We start from the raw sequence: 18,657 nt of genomic DNA on the forward strand, positions 1-18,657 counted from the left end.
AGTTTATTATTTTTTGATAAATTTGACCTCACTATCTTCATTTTTTTGAGTACCAATCATTGAGAGAATGAATAATAAAATATTTTTTTAATAAAATAAAGTTAGAATAGAAAGTCTAATAGATGTTATATTTAAAAAGAGAACTATATAAAATAGAAAAAAGTGATTTTCATATTATAATTTAATTCAAAACTTGTTCAACTTAATGCGGATGGCCTAACAATTCAATGGGTTTATGTAATAGCTACTGATGATACAGTTTGTTCCAGTGAATGGATCGGACTGGTCCAAGCTCCTCAAGCCCACGTTCAAATGATCAAGCTCACCGGATAACCTGCAAACAAGTTCTACGGGGAACTGGATAGTCCCCCAGTGAACCCTCCGACGAACAAGTTAGGAAGAGAAGTAGAGTGCAGAGGGAGAGATTAGAGATAAAAAAGCTTAACCTTCTTTTTGTCTTCAACATTTGCTTATATCCTTTGGTAATCATTTCACTGTCCCTTCCGACTTGACTTCCTCGCCGAAAGTCTATGCTGTAGCTTACCTTGTTCAGGGTAAGGGGGTCCTGTTCCGACGGAGAGGTGGTGTCGTAATAAATGCTGTGATGGGCTGCATTAATGTTGATGTGCAGTGGCAATAACTTTGTAGATCTTTGTCTGCTGATGTGGCTCGTCCTTTACCTGCCATGTGTCTGAATGTCATTGGCTCTTTATGCCATGTTAGATTCCAGCTGTCCTGGACCTCACCAGCTGGGTTATGTATTGGGCTCCAAGTGATGAGCTTGGGTTGTTCATAGTGATTCATGGCCTTTATGGGCTTATACACGTCAACTACTATTATCAAATTATTGCAAATTCATCTAAGAAAATTCTCTTAAGTGGTTGTCACAAGATGTGACAATGTTAGTTTTATTGAGGATGAATTATGAATATACCTCTTGAGATTTGTTTAAATTACATGTTGTTTCTTATAATTTTGAAAATTACATCTCGTCTCTTAAAGTTTTTAATAGCTTAACCATTGTCCCCTTCTATTAATAAAACATAAAGTAATTAACAGTTTTTAACGATGTCAAAAATATATTTCAATTAATAATTCATATAATTTTATTGTTATATAATATAGTAATTAGAATTTTTATTTTTTTTGTTAATTTTATTAAATAAAAAATTCTAATAAAGGGATATTTGTAATTTTAGAATCATATGGAGTAATTAATATTTTAAGTAAATCTCAGGAAGTATATTCATAATTTACTATTTTATTTTAATTGACCAACCATATCACCATTGACCATTTATTTCCACTATTACTGTCGCTACAACTACCCCTACCATATTTACCATAATCGCTACTATTATCATTGTCACCACTCAAGCACCACTAGTCCATAACCACCATCATCACGTTGCCACCATTATCACAACATTGTGACCACCGCTTTCACTACCACTATCACTAGTGTCATTGGCATTTCTTTACCTCTATTATAATGTTGTCACTGCTATCTATTATCACTACTATTGTCACTTCACTATTACCACTTCACTATTACCACTATTGTCGTCACCCCTTTTACCTGCACTATTGCATTGTCACCGCTTCTGTCGTCACCCCTTTTACCTGCACTATTGCATTGTCACCGCTTCTGCTATCACTACCATCATTGTCGTCATCACTACTCTGTTTTTACCATCACTTGTACCACCACACCATCATTACTTCATTACCACCGCTATAGTTATTACCATCACCTCCACGTAACCACTATGGCCACCAACACTCCACTATTACTACCACTAGTACTACTACATTTGCCAAGTTTATATTACCTCACACAACTATCACCACCACAACCATTATGCCATTACCATTACTACTACTATCATCAACACAACTGCCTTATTGCGACACAATCACTACCCACAGTTAACCACTATAGTTACATGGTTACTAGACAAATACTACAAATATAAAGAGTTTAAGAAAAAAAATTAAAAACTTAAAGATTTTAAATTTTAACTGATATAATTTTTTCAAATTAAAAAAAAAAAATCAACATTCAATTTTTAATATGGAAAATCAGTGAAATATCCATCTCCAACTTTGCTTAGGAAGAGAGATCCAAGATTTTTTATTTTATTTTTTATATTAACTAAGGTTTCTCAACATTTTCACAGAGAAATTTTACTCGACTCAGAGAAATTTCACCTAAACTTAGAGAAATTTCGGCCTTGACTCAGAAAAATTAGAGAAATTTCTCTATGAAAATTGAAATTTCTCTGAGTCGGGTAAAATTTCTTTAAGTCGAATTTTCTCTGTAGAAATGTTGAAAGACCTTAATTATTATGAAAATATTGTATGCCTTTTATCTTATAAAATCTTAATATCAGGGACCTTAAAAAAATTTCTCCTTTTAATGCTTAATTTTTTTTTAATTTTCAATTTTAATTTTTTGTTGTATCATGTATTACACGCATCTCCACCAAACTAGTTAACTTTTTATTATATTTTAGTTTGAAAATTCATTTTCTATTTTGACTATACACTTTTAATATACTTTCCAACACTCTATCTATTATATATTTATACTATTTAAATATTATTTTTATTCATTTTAATTTAAAATTATTTTTTATAAACTCAACCCAACTAATTTCAAAACATCAAAAATAATAATTATTTAATATTTGACTAGCCTAAATCACTGAATACATTGATTACCTTAAAGACTTTTGGGTAAATTTGTCCAAAAAAAGAAAAAATTCACATACAAACAAAAATAGATTTGGTTGAAGACACACTAAAACAATGAAAATTGAGAGAAAAGTTGGGGCAAACTTGGAAAAGAAAGAACTAAAGGCAAAGACAAATAGGACAAATAGTGTTATATTGTTGTTGTTATAAGTCCTATTGTGCTCTGCCAAAATGCAGTAGGTTGGGGAGTATGGACAAACAAAGGCCAGAATGCCATTGCCAAGTATTCCTTTAGCCAAGAGAGTGATATTCCACTTGGCATTACTACCCTGCATGGACTCCATCAGTCCTACTATTCTTCTTTGTATTCCCTTGCCAGGTTTAACTCACTCTCTAGAACCTCCTATAATGAAATTTAAAAAATAAAATAGAAAACTAAAATCTAATATAAAATTGAGGGAAAAAAAAATTACACTCTTTAAAAAAAAATTTAAATAAAATTTATTAATTTTAATAATTAAAATTATAAAATTTTTCATAAATTAGTAAATATTTTGTGAAGGTCTTACTCACTTGCAATTTTTTCCCCAAAAAATTGATCTTATGTAATTGGGTTTTAGTCAACTCTTATTAATTGTCTTTAAGGGAATCCATTCAATACACACGTTTTATAGGTTGTGCGTTACACGTATTTTATATATTTTTAATATGGATTAAGTATTTTTATGGTAATTATTATGTAATTTTTTAGTAGACTTAAGATAATTAATAATATATTATTTTATTAAGAAAATACCCTTAGTAATGGATAAAGCTGAAAAAGCTCATTATTTTTTCGGGCCCAAAAATGAAGTTGATGAAACCTCATACTCAAATCATAATTAAAAAAATAAAATTTTATGTATTTTTTTTTTAATGTTTGTGTTGGATCAAATAAATAAAAGACAGACGTGATAGTTTTTATTATTTTGATCGAAAATGATCAGGTACGCTAGAAGTCGAATATGGGTGCCTCTATTTACACACTACATTTGGTCTCAAGGCACACCATTATTTAGTTTATACTTTTAATGATTTGAAAAAACATATAGCTTGTTTGGTTCTGGTTTTTAGAAAATTCTACTTTTTTATTTTTTGTATTTTAATAGTTTCAATGAATTTTTTTAATGTTTTAGCAATTTTTTTTTTTAATTTTTAGACACGCCTAACATAAATACACTCAAAAAGTATAATATTTGTGAAAAATATTTGTAAAAATTAAAAATACACAAAAATACGAAAATTGTACTGAATTATTATTTTTTTTTGTATTTTTTGGTATTTAGTGTATTTTTTAAAGATTTTTTCCATAAATAATATACTTTTTAAGTGTATTTATGTTGAGCATCTCCAATGCACTAGGCATATAATACTTGTTAGTTAAAATGCCTAGTGTGATTCACTTTTTTCAATTCCAATGCACTAGGCATATGATTAGGCATTTTGCCTCAACTGATATTCACTAGCTACATGTAGCTAGCCTTCAACGCTAGGCAAAATGTATTCATTCATGAGGATCATTTCCCTCCATCTTTGTTGTTGACGTGGCATTCTATAAAATTAATAGTATTTGGATAAATAGCTAAAATAAAGAGCATGGTTGGAGTAAAAACATAAAACAGTTGATAGGCAAAATAAAATATATATACTTTATAGTAATATTCAGATAGGTAAAATGCCTACTACCGTTGGAGATGCTCTTAGGTGCGTCTAAAAATTAAAAAAAAAAATTGTTTAAAACATTAAAAATATTCATTGAAAACATTAAAATATGAAAAATAAAAAAATAAAATTTTCTGAAAAACTGTTTTCTAAAAATCAAAACTAAACAAGCTGTATGTTTTTTCAAATTATTAAAGGTATGAATTGAGTAGTGGTGTGCCTTAAGACCAAATGTGGTGTGTAAATAGAGTCACCTGTCTAATATCGTCCAACAAGATTAACATTTTCTCTCTCTAAAGTTTATTATAAAAACTTAATTAGTAATTTTACATTTTGAAAATAAAAAAAAATAAATTTTAATTTCAAAAATTTATTATTTTAAAAAACAAGCAATGCCTATTTAAATTAATAGTTAAATAGAAAAGGCCTTTGTTCGAGATTTTTTCTAAGGCCACCCTAAATGTTATGAAATATTTGTGGTGAGAAATGTTATAAATTATTTTCATAAAAATAGTTATGATTTATTGTGATATTTATTATGAAAGTTGTAATTATTCTAAGAGCTATGCTAAGTGACCAGAAAAGGAAGTTGGCTCGAATGGCCTGAATTTCACCTTACTAGTCGTCCAGGCGGACATTTGGTAGGTCATCCAGCGAGGAGACTGACATCCACGGTCGATAAAGGTGACAACCGCAATAGATAAGCTTTCATTTAATCGTCTGGTTGGACGTCCGGAAGGTCATCCGGGCGGACAACCGGCCAACATCTATTCGGACCATTTGAACCACATTTTTTCGGGTTACCAAGCTTTTTTCTTATTCTAAATACATTATAAAAATATGCATACAATATATACATCTTTTTATGAGTGCATGCTATAGAAACTCCTATTTTTATTATTTATTTATTTATTTAATAATATTGGATCATTACTAGTTCCCAAATTTAAGGCATCAATTTTTTTTTGGGTAAATTATATTTTGTCCCATTTATGTTTGGTCACTTTCTTACTTTGGCCTTTAAATTTATCTTTTTTCACTTTGGTCCTTTTATGTTTCAAAATTTTCCCACTTAACTTCTAAAGTTAAATTATGTTCAAAATTAGACAGAAAATGTTATAATAACTATCATATAACATAAAACATATATTATTATATTAGAATTTATGTAAATGATGTAATAAAATATTTTTATATCACGTAACTGTCAATGTGCCATTTTCTATGTAATTTTAAATAGAAATTAGCTTTAGGAGTAAAGTAGAAAAAATTTGAAATATGAAGGGTTAAAGTGAGAAAAAATAAATTTCAAAGACCAAAATTTAAAAGTGGCCAAACATAATGGGACAAAGTGTAATTTACTCTTTTTTTTTTGGTTCAACCAAACCCCCCCCGCGCGGGAGTTCAGATCTTCGGCCGCTCTTTCTAGCAGCACTACAAAACGACGCCGTTTTGTATATATATATATATTTTTCCTTTCTTTTCTTCTTATTCACCTTTCCCCTTTCCATTTTTGAACCCTAGACAGAGGACACGAAGGAGAGGAGAAGAGCTAGACGATCTGGAAGAGTAAGGCCGTTTTGTATATATATATATATATTTTTTTTCCTTTCTTTTCTTCTTATTCACCTTTCCCCTTTCCATTTTTGAACCCTAGACAGAGGACACGAAGGAGAGGAGAAGAGCTGGACGATCTGGAAGAATGAGGCGACGATACAGGACGACACGAAGGAGAGGAGAAGATCTGGACGATCTGGAAGAACGAGGTTCGTTTCTCTCCCTTTCCATTCTTTTCGATTTTTCCCTTTCGATTTTCCATAGATTTTCCATTCTTTTTTTTGCCCATACTCTTTTTGGTTGATGAACATAGATTCGGACAATGGTTGATGAACATAGATTCTATAGATTCCATTCTTAAATATGTTCAAATAAAACAGAGTTTGAGAAATAGGACAATGGTTGATGAACAGAGTTTGAGAAATAGGACAATGTTCCATAGATTCCATTCGGACAATGGTTGATGAACAGAGTTTGAGAAACAGAATTCCATGCTCATATTTCTTAACATATTTAAGAACAGGATTACAAATATTTTTATTTGAACAGGGTGAACAAATTCTTATTTCTCAGAACATATTTCAGTTGAACATAGATTTCTTTCTATTACAGAATAGATAACTAGAAAATAAAGTAGTATGCTAATCATTTTTCATCTGCATCTGTCACTGTAATTGAGTAAACTGCAAATGAATTTGACCCAAGTTTGTCAAAGTATGCTCCTATAACCTGTAGACATTACAAATGCACCACATTGTTCTAAATTCTCAAATTCAAGTAGTTTTTAAATTTTTAATAAATTTATGTTATTCTCAAAGTCACCTAACCCAAACCTGGTAGTCCTATCCTACAATAGTGGAAAAAACCAAAGCATTGTTGCATTCACATTGGTAGGATATCACATATTGAAGAAAATGATGCGATTTGTAACATACAATAGTAAACAAGTACATTGAAGTGAATCACATTATAATTACATAGGAGCCATTTTCCAAACTACCATTCAAGATGGTCTCATATATGGAAGTCTATCGTCATTAACGAAGTCACCGAATACGGCTCACTCTTATATGTCCATTCCCAATATGGCTATCATTTTGCCACATAGAACTATGTATTTTTTATTGATTACTTTTAAAAAAAAATAATATACAAGTTCACTTTTTAAATCAAATGATATTTAAATGAGATTATTGATTAATAATTAGACAAGATATGAGAGAAAGAGTTGCTTTAAATATTCTAATAGATTGTTACATCATTAAGTTTATAATGAATCTAATTTTTAGACTATAATAACACTAATTTTATTTTTATTTTTTTTATTCACACAACAACAACAAAAGATTAGTCAAACTATCATGAAATAAAAAAAAAAACTTTATCGACGTGAAGAACTTACACTTGATATGGGGCCAAAAATATATATATTTATTTATTTATTTTGATAATTGGATATTTAATTAGGTATAATCCCAACTAATTCTCACTCATTTAAAGCATTCCCTTCATGCGAGTCGAGCAAATTTTGGGCTATACTAGTAGACATGGCCCCTAGTAGATTGATACTAATTTTATTTTTTTGCAAAAGGGAAGATTCAATTCAAATATGCCATCTTTGGCAATATTATGTATGATCACCAAACAAAACAATCAGTCCATTTATACCATTCAAGTGTTTATCAAAGGTATTAAATTAAATAACTCCTGAAAATTCTGAAGTAAACATATATAGCACATTTCAAAAATCCAATATTTTTATTTTGAAAAAAAAAAAAAAATTGATGATTAATAATTAAGGGAAGAAAAATGAAAGACCTGAGAAGCAACTTTAGATTGGTTGAAAAGGCCTTTACGTCCCCAATCTCCGACCACCAAAAAGCTAAGGGAGCCATCGGTTTTCAAGGGGTGATGGAAACGTGGGAGTGCAGTCTCAGAGAAATGACAACACAACCATAAACTAGCCGCGAACGAAAGAAACAAAAGCATAGGTTTATTAAGCAGAGCAGCCATGATTTTCTATTCTTGAGAAAGACAGAGAGGTATGTTGAAAATGTAAGCTAGATAAATCACACTTACTGCACACGAAGAGCATAAAATTTACATAGTTCACTCAAAAATTAAGGCTACATCTACAATCGTTACAATTTTCACTATAAGTTGAAAGGTTACGCAAGATTAAAAGAGATAGCCATCTCCTTTCAACTACAAATACATAGAAATTAGAGCATTAGGCCACAAGTATCGAATACAATAAATACCTATACTTCAAAATTCGGGTAGGATGCAAGCCCCCTGAACCCCTTCTTTTGAGGTCGAGTGGTTAGTGCTCAAAACTTATCAAGATCCACTTTACCCTAACATCTATAACTTCTTGAAGGACAAAATTATGCTATTTTCATTTTGTCATAGCATTCGTGTGCTCTTTCCAATTTGTTTTATGATCACTAACCACTTTTGTTAGGGTGAGATTTTCTGGTGTAGGTCAGGATAATAAAGAAGAGGCTAGCAACATCGGAGATAGAAGAATACCACCACAAAAAACTCAATCCTTCAAAGAAGGTATGTAGTAAACTTTTCACATTTTCCCCTACCCTCCACAGAATTTTGGGGACTTCCTAGTAACTCAAATCAAATCTTAAATTATGGAAACTTTTCAATTATATACACATCAGTCTGTAGAAGATACAAGCAAACTTCCAAGAAAAAGATGCCCTTAACCATCCCTGTCGTACATCAATCTACTCACTCCATAATGGCCTCTAGGTGTGATATATATTGATGAAGCAATGAAAACAAACCTTGGTAATGCATTTTGCAGAGAAGAAAAAAACTCAGAATTGGTTCCGAGGAGAATTTTCTAGGCAAATGAGAGAGGATTATGATTTCGAAAATGGTGATGTAAGTCTATGATCGGGTTCTAATTGTTCTTAAAAAATTATAAAAATAATGTTAATCATTTATTTTTTGAAAAACAAATGTTCTCTTATTATAAGGCTTCTTATGTCCAATTGATTTTTTGAATAACAAATGTTCTCTTATTATAAGGTTTCTTATGTCCAATTGATTTTTTGAATAGATAATCTACTTAATAAATCTTGTAAATACGAGCCGTTCAAATTTTCAAATTTTTTAACAGCTCCCTTACTTGTTTGCTTTCAAATTTTTATATCTATGCTTCATAGATGCATGTAGTAACAGCTCCCTTACTTGTTTGCTTTCAAATTTTCATATCCATGCTTCATAGGTGCATGTAGTAACAGCTCCCTTACTTGTTTGCTTTCAAATTTTGATTCTAGGAAGATTTGAAGTTTTGCTCTATCTAAATCACCTTGTTCAATTTGGCTTGTTGGACTGACTAACTAGATTGATGCTTATTACAATTATTGTGATATGCAGACATGTCGATTACTTATTAGAATTGTTTTATTATTCAATGAAGAATTGAGTTTGATATAAGGAGGTATCATTAAAACTTCAACGGGGGAAGATAACACTGGTTTAACATTATCATTTTGCCCAATCCTCTAGAATGTCATCGCATATGACCTGACGAGCCTAGAAAATCATTTATATTAGTGCAAATATGTGTGTGTGGCCTAGTGGAAGCATGAATGAAGGCTGCAGATATTGTGTCATCACCTCTGTTATCACTGTATCATGGCACCGATAACCGTGTGCGGGTTATTTCCTATTATATTGTGTCCATATCTTTCTTATTTGTATTTTATGCAAATATTTTGGGCTTGTAACAAGTAGTAATACTTTTCAAGGCTTAGAAAGTAGTGATGTTGGTTTTGCAGGCCCAACCATTCTGTTTTTCCAAGAAAATGCTGAGAGTATCCTTTTGCTATTGTTTTCCAGTAGATTTGCATTGGGTTGTATTTATAATTTTTAAAATTTTTATTTATTTATGAATCTTTTGGGTATTTTTTGAAGTTTTGATGGGTCTTATTTGTGTTGGATGCCTTTACTAGCTTCCTTCAGATATTTGTGTTGGATGCCTTTACTAGCTTTCTTCAGATATAGAGCCAGATTTCAAATATAATTTTTATGTTTTTTTGTATTTGATGCTATAGTAGTTAAATTTTTATTTTTGTATTTGATTGAGATGTTTAATTATCCATGTGGGATTTGATGACTAACAAAAAAAATATTGTATTTGATGCTATAATAGTTAAATTTTTATGTTTTTTTTTTTTTTGTAATTAACATTAACACATAATTATATTGTCATTAATTATTTTTATTTTTATTTTTCAGGTATTTCCCATACAGGAGTGTGCTTCTTGTGGAATGCATGCCTGTGGAGAATGTGGTTAACTTATGTTTTTGTTATCTACGAAGAATGATGAGAAAAATATTTAATTTTGGTTTATGTTATTTTGAATTATAAACAAAATCATGTATTTAAACATTATATATGTATTATGGAACATTATGCAGTGGGATAATTTTGTTGATGTGTAATTATGAATGGAAGAATATTTTATTATGGAGAAATTGTTATTTTTATACAGGAATTTTTATATTATTATGCAATTATTATGGAGAAATTTTAATATTTTTAATAATTTTATCGTAGGATGTTTTTTTTCTTTTTTGTGACGACAATACACCGTCGCAAAAAACAAAAAATTTTAATATTTTTATTGATTTTGTTACAGGTTTTACTTTTTGCGACGACACTAAACTGTCGCAAAAAATAAAAATTTTATTATTTAAAATAGAAATTTTATTATTTTTTTAATACTTTTTGCGACGGCAGTACACTGTTGCAAAAAAATAGAAATTTTCATTTTTTTAATACTTTTTGCAACGGCACCACACCGTCGCAAAAATAGTGTTCTGCCGTCGCAAAAAAAAAAAAAACTAATAGCGATGGTTTTTTTTGCCATCTCAAATAACATTTTTAGCGACGGTAAAATAGTGCCGTCGCAAAAAGTCAAAAAATTTCAAACATTAATAGCGACGGCAAAGTGCCATCGCAAAAGGCAAAAATGTCGTCGCAAAACATTAGCGACAGCACTGTGCCGTCGCAAAAACTCTTTTGCAACCCCCTCAGTTGCGACCCCCCTCTTGCCGTTGCAAAAAATCATTTGCTGTCGCAAAAAAAATTTTGCGACGGCATTAGGAGTATTAGCGACGGCATTTTACCGTCGCAAACAACTGAAATTTTAGTAGTTTATTATTCTTTTCCTCTCCCTCTCTCTACTATTCTAACACTGATGAGGGAAGGAAGGCTCAGGATTATGTTTGTGGATTGGGTGCAAAAATTAGGAAGTTGGAGGAGAGGGCTGAATTGAGGGCTAAGAAACAACCTCTCATGCCTTTTAGTTGGATTTTGATAGGCAAGTGTAGGTGTATCAGTTGAAGCTCTTGTCAACCAACTCAGATTAGATGTTGTGTTTTGAGTTTTTGTTGTATCATGAATTTTAAAACTATTGCTCAAATTGTGTAATATATGGTGCAGTTAATGGGGTGCTTATAGGCTTCTTTTGTACATTCTGTTTGTTTGGGTAAAAAAAAAATTAAGTGAAAATATTTACTTTTATGATGGTTGTATTTTTAGATCAATATATTAATGGTTGTATTAGTGAGATTGGGCAGAGGTTGAGATGCAGTGGTGATTAAGAGCTCTAATAATAGAACTCTAATAAGAACACTAGTGACGTGACAATCTAAAAAAAAAACCAAAAATTATTTAGACCTCTAAAAGAAGAGCTCTAATAGAGCATTAATTTGTCTTTTTCTTCCCTCTTTTTTGTCTTTTACTTCACTGTTTTTTTTTTTTATTATTGGTTAACAGCTCATTAGAACTGTCCTTTTGCAGCTCTAATTAGAGCTCCGGAGCATGACCCAAAAAAAACAAAACAAAGGTCAAAATATCAAATCACACAGTAGAATTCACAGGTTAGAACTCACAATTTAGAGGTCTAAAGTATTTTTCAGTGGAGGTGATAGCGTGGTGGCAACGACAATGATAGGATAGAGGTAGTGGTGGGGCCAGTTGAAGTGATAATGGTGGTGTAGAGATCGAGGTGATACTGCCGATGATAGTGTGATGGCATTGTCACTTCATTTCAAAAAATATTTTTTTGCTCAGATGGAATTGTTTTGATCACTATGAAATTTTGGCCCAGTGATTGGCCATGGAGTCAGAAATAGCCCGGCACAGAAAACCTACAGCACAACCCAGCCCAGAATAATTGGACTAGGCAGGTCGGCCTGTTTTACATTACAATGCATTAGCTAAGTTAGGATTGTTAGACCTTTGAGCCCACAAGAGAGCAACTTTAGAATTCATGTCAGCCCAAAATTGGTGGGCTTTGGGTGAGCTAGTTGTTCCATTTATTTATATTAGCTGGTGGAACACGAGATGAGTGTGTAATTCAGATAAGTAGTAGATGGAGAAACCACCAAACACTTCGACATCAAGTCCAATACTCACATATATAATAGTATAAGTAGATATATTTTAAAATATAAAAATTTAGCACATGGCAAAAGGAGTAGATAAATAAATAGATAGATTGAGAAACCACCAAACACTTGGACACCAATTCTAGTGCTCACATATATAATAGTATAGATAGATATAGAAGATAAAATAAAAGGGAATTACAACCTAATGAGAGAAAAAAAAATTACACAAACATGGAGGGTACAAGTCACACTTGCAGCCCCACAACCTTTCACTTGCACCCCCATCACAAAATCAATTGCACCCCACATGTTTTTGTATTTTTTTTTATTTTTTCGGTCTGTTCTACTATTTTGAAATTCTCCCTCAAAAAAATATGCTTCATACACATGATTAATAGATTCATAAAATAGGAATCATAGACACAAGCAGCTTAAGTTATTTGAAACTTAAGGCATTATTGGAGCCCTTCAAAATTGTTTACACTGATTTTATTTTTTTATACTATAATTTATATTTAAGCCAGGATTATGTGTTTCTGCCTATGTACACCACCCTAAATGTGAGAGACATTTCTAATTTTAATTCAGAACCTTAATTATTGTTTTTGAGTAATTATTTGATGAGGAAGATCCGGGGATGCTGCTCTTACATTAGTCATAACAGCAATTGTTGTGAGGTTTGCCGTGACTTGTTTCAAGCTTATTATGATGATTTAAATTATTTATATTATAAAATTTGTTCGATATATTATTTATGAAAAAAATTAAGTTAATTAAATATTTATAACCTCATGATCGGATTCTAGTTATTTTTAAAAATATTATCAAATTATGATAGTTGTTAATTTTTTTACCTAAAAAAAAAATTTATGATCTTGTTATAGGTTTAGAAATATCTGATTAACTTGATTTTTTTTTTAAAATGATCTACTAGACGAATTTTATAATATGAATAATTCGAATCCTTGAAATAGATTCAGAATAAACCCCACGGGGAGGGGTGTTGAGTATTTTTAGGAAAAATAATTTCGAAAGTTGGTTTCACAAACAGTTTGCTTAAAAATATTTGGTATTATTTTATTTTATTTATTTATTTTTGAGAATAGAATCCAAAAAAAAACAAAGCAAAAAAACGAAAACAAAAACAAATCTTCTAGATGTCCAGCCGAATTAAGATGCCACTAATCCCTTCCTAATCCCGATTCTTCTTGCAAGGATCCCTCTTCGCTTAGTTTCGACGCCCCGCGTGGGGAGTTCAGATCTTCGGCCGCTCTTTCCAGCAGCACTACAAAACGACGCCGTTTTGTAGTGAAAAAACGACGTCGTTTTGTTTAGTTGGTTTTTTTTTTTTTTTGTTCCGAAAAATTCGAATTTCCCGCCTGATCATTTTGACTTCATCTTCGTCCCTATCTCCTCTGTTTTGCCCTAACAAACCACGCAGCTGGATAGAGAGAGAGAGAGAGAAGAGAGGTGCTGGAGAACGGAGAGTGGCTCCTCGACGCCATCTGTGAAGACGGAGAACGATGGTGGACGGAGGCGACGGTAATGGAGAGAGGTTGGCGGAGGGACGCGAGTCCGGCTGTGACGCGACGATGGCGGAGGGATGCGAGTCCGGTTGTGACGCGACGATGGCGGAGGGACGCGAGTCCGGCTGTGACGAGGTATATTTCAGTCTCTGTGTTATGTATATATGTATATTTCAGTCTCTATATTTACATTTTGTTTGGATAATCAATGTATACATTACAAATATGTCAGTCTCTATATTTCAATCTCTGTATTTGTATATATTTTGTTTGGCTGTGACGAGGTATACATGAGTTCAGATCTTCGGTCTATTTCACTATTTCAGTCTATTTCTCTATTTCAGTCTGTATGTATTTGCAGACATTACAAATATACCAGTGCTATATTAATTTTTCAGACATTACAAATATACAATTTTTCAGACTTACAAGTGCTTTGATTTGCAGACATTACAAATATACAAATATACCAGTGTATATATTAATTTTTCACATTACCAGTGCTTTGATTTGCAGACATTACAAATATACAAATATACCAATGTATATATTAATTTTTCTCTATACATTTCTCTATATTAATTTTCATATATAATTAAGGATTTATATATAATTAAGGATTTTGTGAATTCAGAAATTAGTAATTATAAAGAAGAGTGATTAGTAACTATGATTGATTTTTCAATATCATTTATAACTATGATAGTTATATATAAAAGATATCATTTATAACTATGATCTGGTCCATCATTTCAAAGAGATTTACAAAATTATAAAATAATTAATTTTTCTCTATACATTTCTCTATATTAATTTTTATATATAATTAAGGATTTATATATAATTAAGGATTTTGTGAATTCAAAAATTAGTAATTATAAAGAAGAGTGATTAGTAACTATGATTGATTTTTCAATATCATTTATAACTATGATAGTTATATATAAAAGATATCATTTATAACTATGATCTGGTCCATCATTTCAAAGAGATTTACAAAATTATAAAATAATTAATTTTTCTCTATACATTTCTCTATATTAATTTTTATATATAATTAAGGATTTATATATAATTAAGGATTTTGTGAATTCAAAAATTAGTAATTATAAAGAAGAGTGATTAGTAACTATGATTGATTTTTCAATATCATTTATAACTATGATAGTTATATATAAAAGATATCATTTATAACTATGATCTGGTCCATCATTTCAAAGAGATTTACAAAATTATAAAATAATTAATTTTTCTCTATACATTTCTCTATATTAATTTTTATATATAATTAAGGATTTATATATAATTAAGGATTTTGTGAATTCAGAAATTAGTAATTATAAAGAAGAGTGATTAGTAACTATGATTGATTTTTCAATATCATTTATAACTATGATAGTTATATATAAAAGATATCATTTATAACTATGATATGGTCCATCATTTCAAAGAGATTTACAAAATTATAAAATAAAACTACCTTAATAAACCACTCCCCATAACAAAATAAGTATAAAAGATATCATTTATAACTATGATCTGGTCCATCATTTCAAAGAGATTTACAAAATTATAAAATAAAACTACCTTAATAAACCACTCCCCATAACAAAATAAGTTCACATTTGATGTTGGCTAATTGATTCATTGAACCTATAAATTGATTCATTGAACCTATAAATCGAAGTAATATAAATTCATTCATTGATTCATTGAACCAATAGATTGAAGTAATATAAATTGATTCATTGAACCTATAAATCGAATTGCAGGTAATCGAAGAAAATAATGTTGTTAATGAGTTGGCTAATTGTGGTTGGAAGCCAAAATTGGGCATGTCATTTGACTCTGAACAAGCCGCATATGATTTTTATAATACCTATGGCGGAAAGGTGGGCTTTAGTATTAAGAAGCTATATGCACACAAGAACAAACATACTAAGGAAATAACTTCATGGACTTTTGTATGTTACAAAGAGGGAACTCGGGGTATTGACAAGCGAGATCCACTAGTAAAATTTCCGAGACAAGAGGTGAGGTGTGGTTGTCGTGCTCGATTTAGTATCAAGTTGGATAGAAATTTAGGAAAATATGTCGCCATTGATTTTGTTGAACATCATAATCATGATCTTGTGCCTCAAGAGTGCATTCATATGTTGCCATCCCAAAGAAAAATATCTACCACCCAAGCAATTGAAGTAGAATTGGCTGCAGAATCTGGAATTCCTCTTAGGTCTGCTTATGAGCTATTTGGTAGGGAATCTGGTGGAAGAGCATCACTTGGCTTCACCAAATTGGACCAAAAAAATTACTTGAGATCGAAGAGACAAAAAGATTTGGAATATGGAGAAGCGGGTAGTGTGTTGCAATACTTTCGTAAGAAAAGTTTAGAAAATCCATCCTTTTATTATGCAGTCCAATTAGATTGTGAAGAGCAAATAAGTAACATATTTTGGGCGGATGCACAAATGATAATGGACTACGTTAGGGTGTTTACACTCCACAAGGTCAATCTCGACCTCCTGTTGCCATGGGTAATATTTCTAGTCAGGTAATTTTTACTATTGTGTGCAACCTTATATTAATTTGATGGATTGATTATTCTTGCAACTAGTAGCGTTATATTGATTATTTTTGGTCTTTTGTGATGCATGTAGGATGGTTCTTTTTCTACTTATCAAAGTCAATCTCAACCTTCTTCCGACATGGGTAATCATTCGATACAGGTAATATTTAATTTAGGGTGTTTACCTTTGACATGCATAGACGTTAGGGAAATTGAACCTCATACGGAATTATGAACTTTGTCTTATTCTTTGCTTTATGTTGGTTTACTTTAGGGTGTTTACACTCCACAAGGTCAATCTCGACCTCCTTTTGCCATGGGTAGTAATTATGTTGAGGTAATATAACATATTGTTTGTTTTTTAACATGAAAATGCATTATGAATTTTTTTTAAAATGCATTGTCTTATTCTTTGCTTTATGTTGGTTTACTTTAGGGTGTTTACACTCCACAAGGTCAATCTCGACCTCCTTTTGCCATGGGTCGTAGTAATTACGTTCAGGTAATATTTCATATTGTATGTTTTTAAAAATGAAAATACATTATTATTTTTTTTGATGGACATTCTTCTTTTATTTGTGTTGGTTTACTTTAGGGTCATGGTCGCGAATCCCAATCTCGACTTTCTTTTGCCATGTGTCATACTAATTATGCCGAGGTAATATTTCATATTGTATGTTTTGTAAAATGAAAATACATTATTACTATTTTTCATTTCATACTTTATTTTTTTACATTGGTTTACTTTAGGGTGATGGTCGTGCAACCTATATTTCTCAACCTCAATCCCAATCTCGACCTGAATCCCAATCTCAACCTTCATTTGCCATGGGTCGTACAAGTGTACATCATGTCATGTATCCTACATATGATGTGAGTTGTAATTGGTTACATACTTTACATTGAAAATGTAGTATAGATTCTAAAAAAAGTTTAATACATGTATCACTATTGCAGGGAAATAACATGCCTCAGTCAATGCCGCCTGATTCAATGCCTTTACTGTATCCCACTCCGACATCGTTTCAGAAATTGCTTCGAGATAGTACTGCAGTCCAACTGTCACAAGCCTCACATAGTCCTGCTGACAGTCGTGTGGATGGACATCCTTGGAAGGCTTGCACTGAACGATGATGTTATTATATTTGTGGATTTGGGTGTATTTTTTTTTATGTTCGGTGGGATTTGGATATTTTTTATGGACAATTTTTTTTATGTATTTGTAATGTTTTGTGGGATTTGTATAATTTTTATGGATATATTTTTTATGTATTTGTAATGTTTGGTAGGATTTGAATTTTTTTATGGACATTTTTTATTACACCCAAGAAGGGGTAAGAGTTTAGTATTAATGTATTCATGTTTGGTGGGGATTTGAATGTTTGCGTACATTTTTTATTACACCCAAGAACGATGATGTTTTTTTACTTCACATGATAAATTCTTCATTAATACGGTCAGAATCCTTTGTTTGATTCATAGTTTACTCTGTTTTTCCATTCAATTTTTTGTACTGGTTGGACTGTCCACTTAATTGTGGTAATCTTCATGTTATGGTTTCCATTATAATTCTTCAAACGCCATTTTTCACATTTGTTTAAAAATGTAATTTCTAGAATTGTTTAGTTTACATTCTTAAAAAAAAATGGGTGTTTTGTTCAAGAGTAATTTGAAAGCATTTTATGCATGTTATGAAAGTGCACAGCTTTAAACTTTGCATGCCATATGATACCAATTCTCACAATTGGGATATTCAAAATAAGAATGGAGATATATAATGCTTTAGTTTGGATGACATCATTAAAAACTAAAATCAATGTTTCTATGTCAATTTGAATTTTAAAATTTCCTGTTTTGATTACACCCTGTAATGTAATGGACAGGTTGAACTTATTTCCGGTTATTTACTGTTTTGATTACACCCTGTAATGGACAGGTTTCATTTTATTTCCTGTTTTGATTACACCCTGTAATGGACAAAATACACTTATTCCCTGTTTTCATTACACCCTGTAATGGACAGGTTGAACATAATCATAACCATACAAAGTGCACAACATAACCATACAAACTGATTACACTGATTACGCAGCTCTGTTGGACAAAATGAACAAAATAACCAAGTGCCATTACATAACCATATAACCATACAAAATTAACAAGTCCAGTTAACCATACAAAGAT

The 18,657-nt window shown here is 31.0% G+C and overlaps 1 long non-coding RNA gene across 1 annotated transcript; it reads left to right on the forward strand.

Annotated features, from left to right (window-relative positions):
- The first annotated feature begins 17,063 nt into the window (after nt 1–17,063).
- Nucleotides 17,064–17,765, forward strand: LOC145792410 (uncharacterized). Its single transcript, XR_014331811.1, has 3 exons — nt 17,064–17,131; nt 17,224–17,346; nt 17,431–17,765. It is a non-coding gene; the product is annotated as an uncharacterized LOC145792410 (long non-coding RNA).
- Nucleotides 17,766–18,657: the final 892 nt, after the last annotated feature.

The sequence above is a fragment of the Camellia sinensis genome, chromosome 6, assembly GCF_055761805.1.
Source record: "Camellia sinensis isolate YWXY chromosome 6, ASM5576180v1, whole genome shotgun sequence".
NCBI classification, from domain to species: domain Eukaryota; kingdom Viridiplantae; phylum Streptophyta; class Magnoliopsida; order Ericales; family Theaceae; genus Camellia; species Camellia sinensis.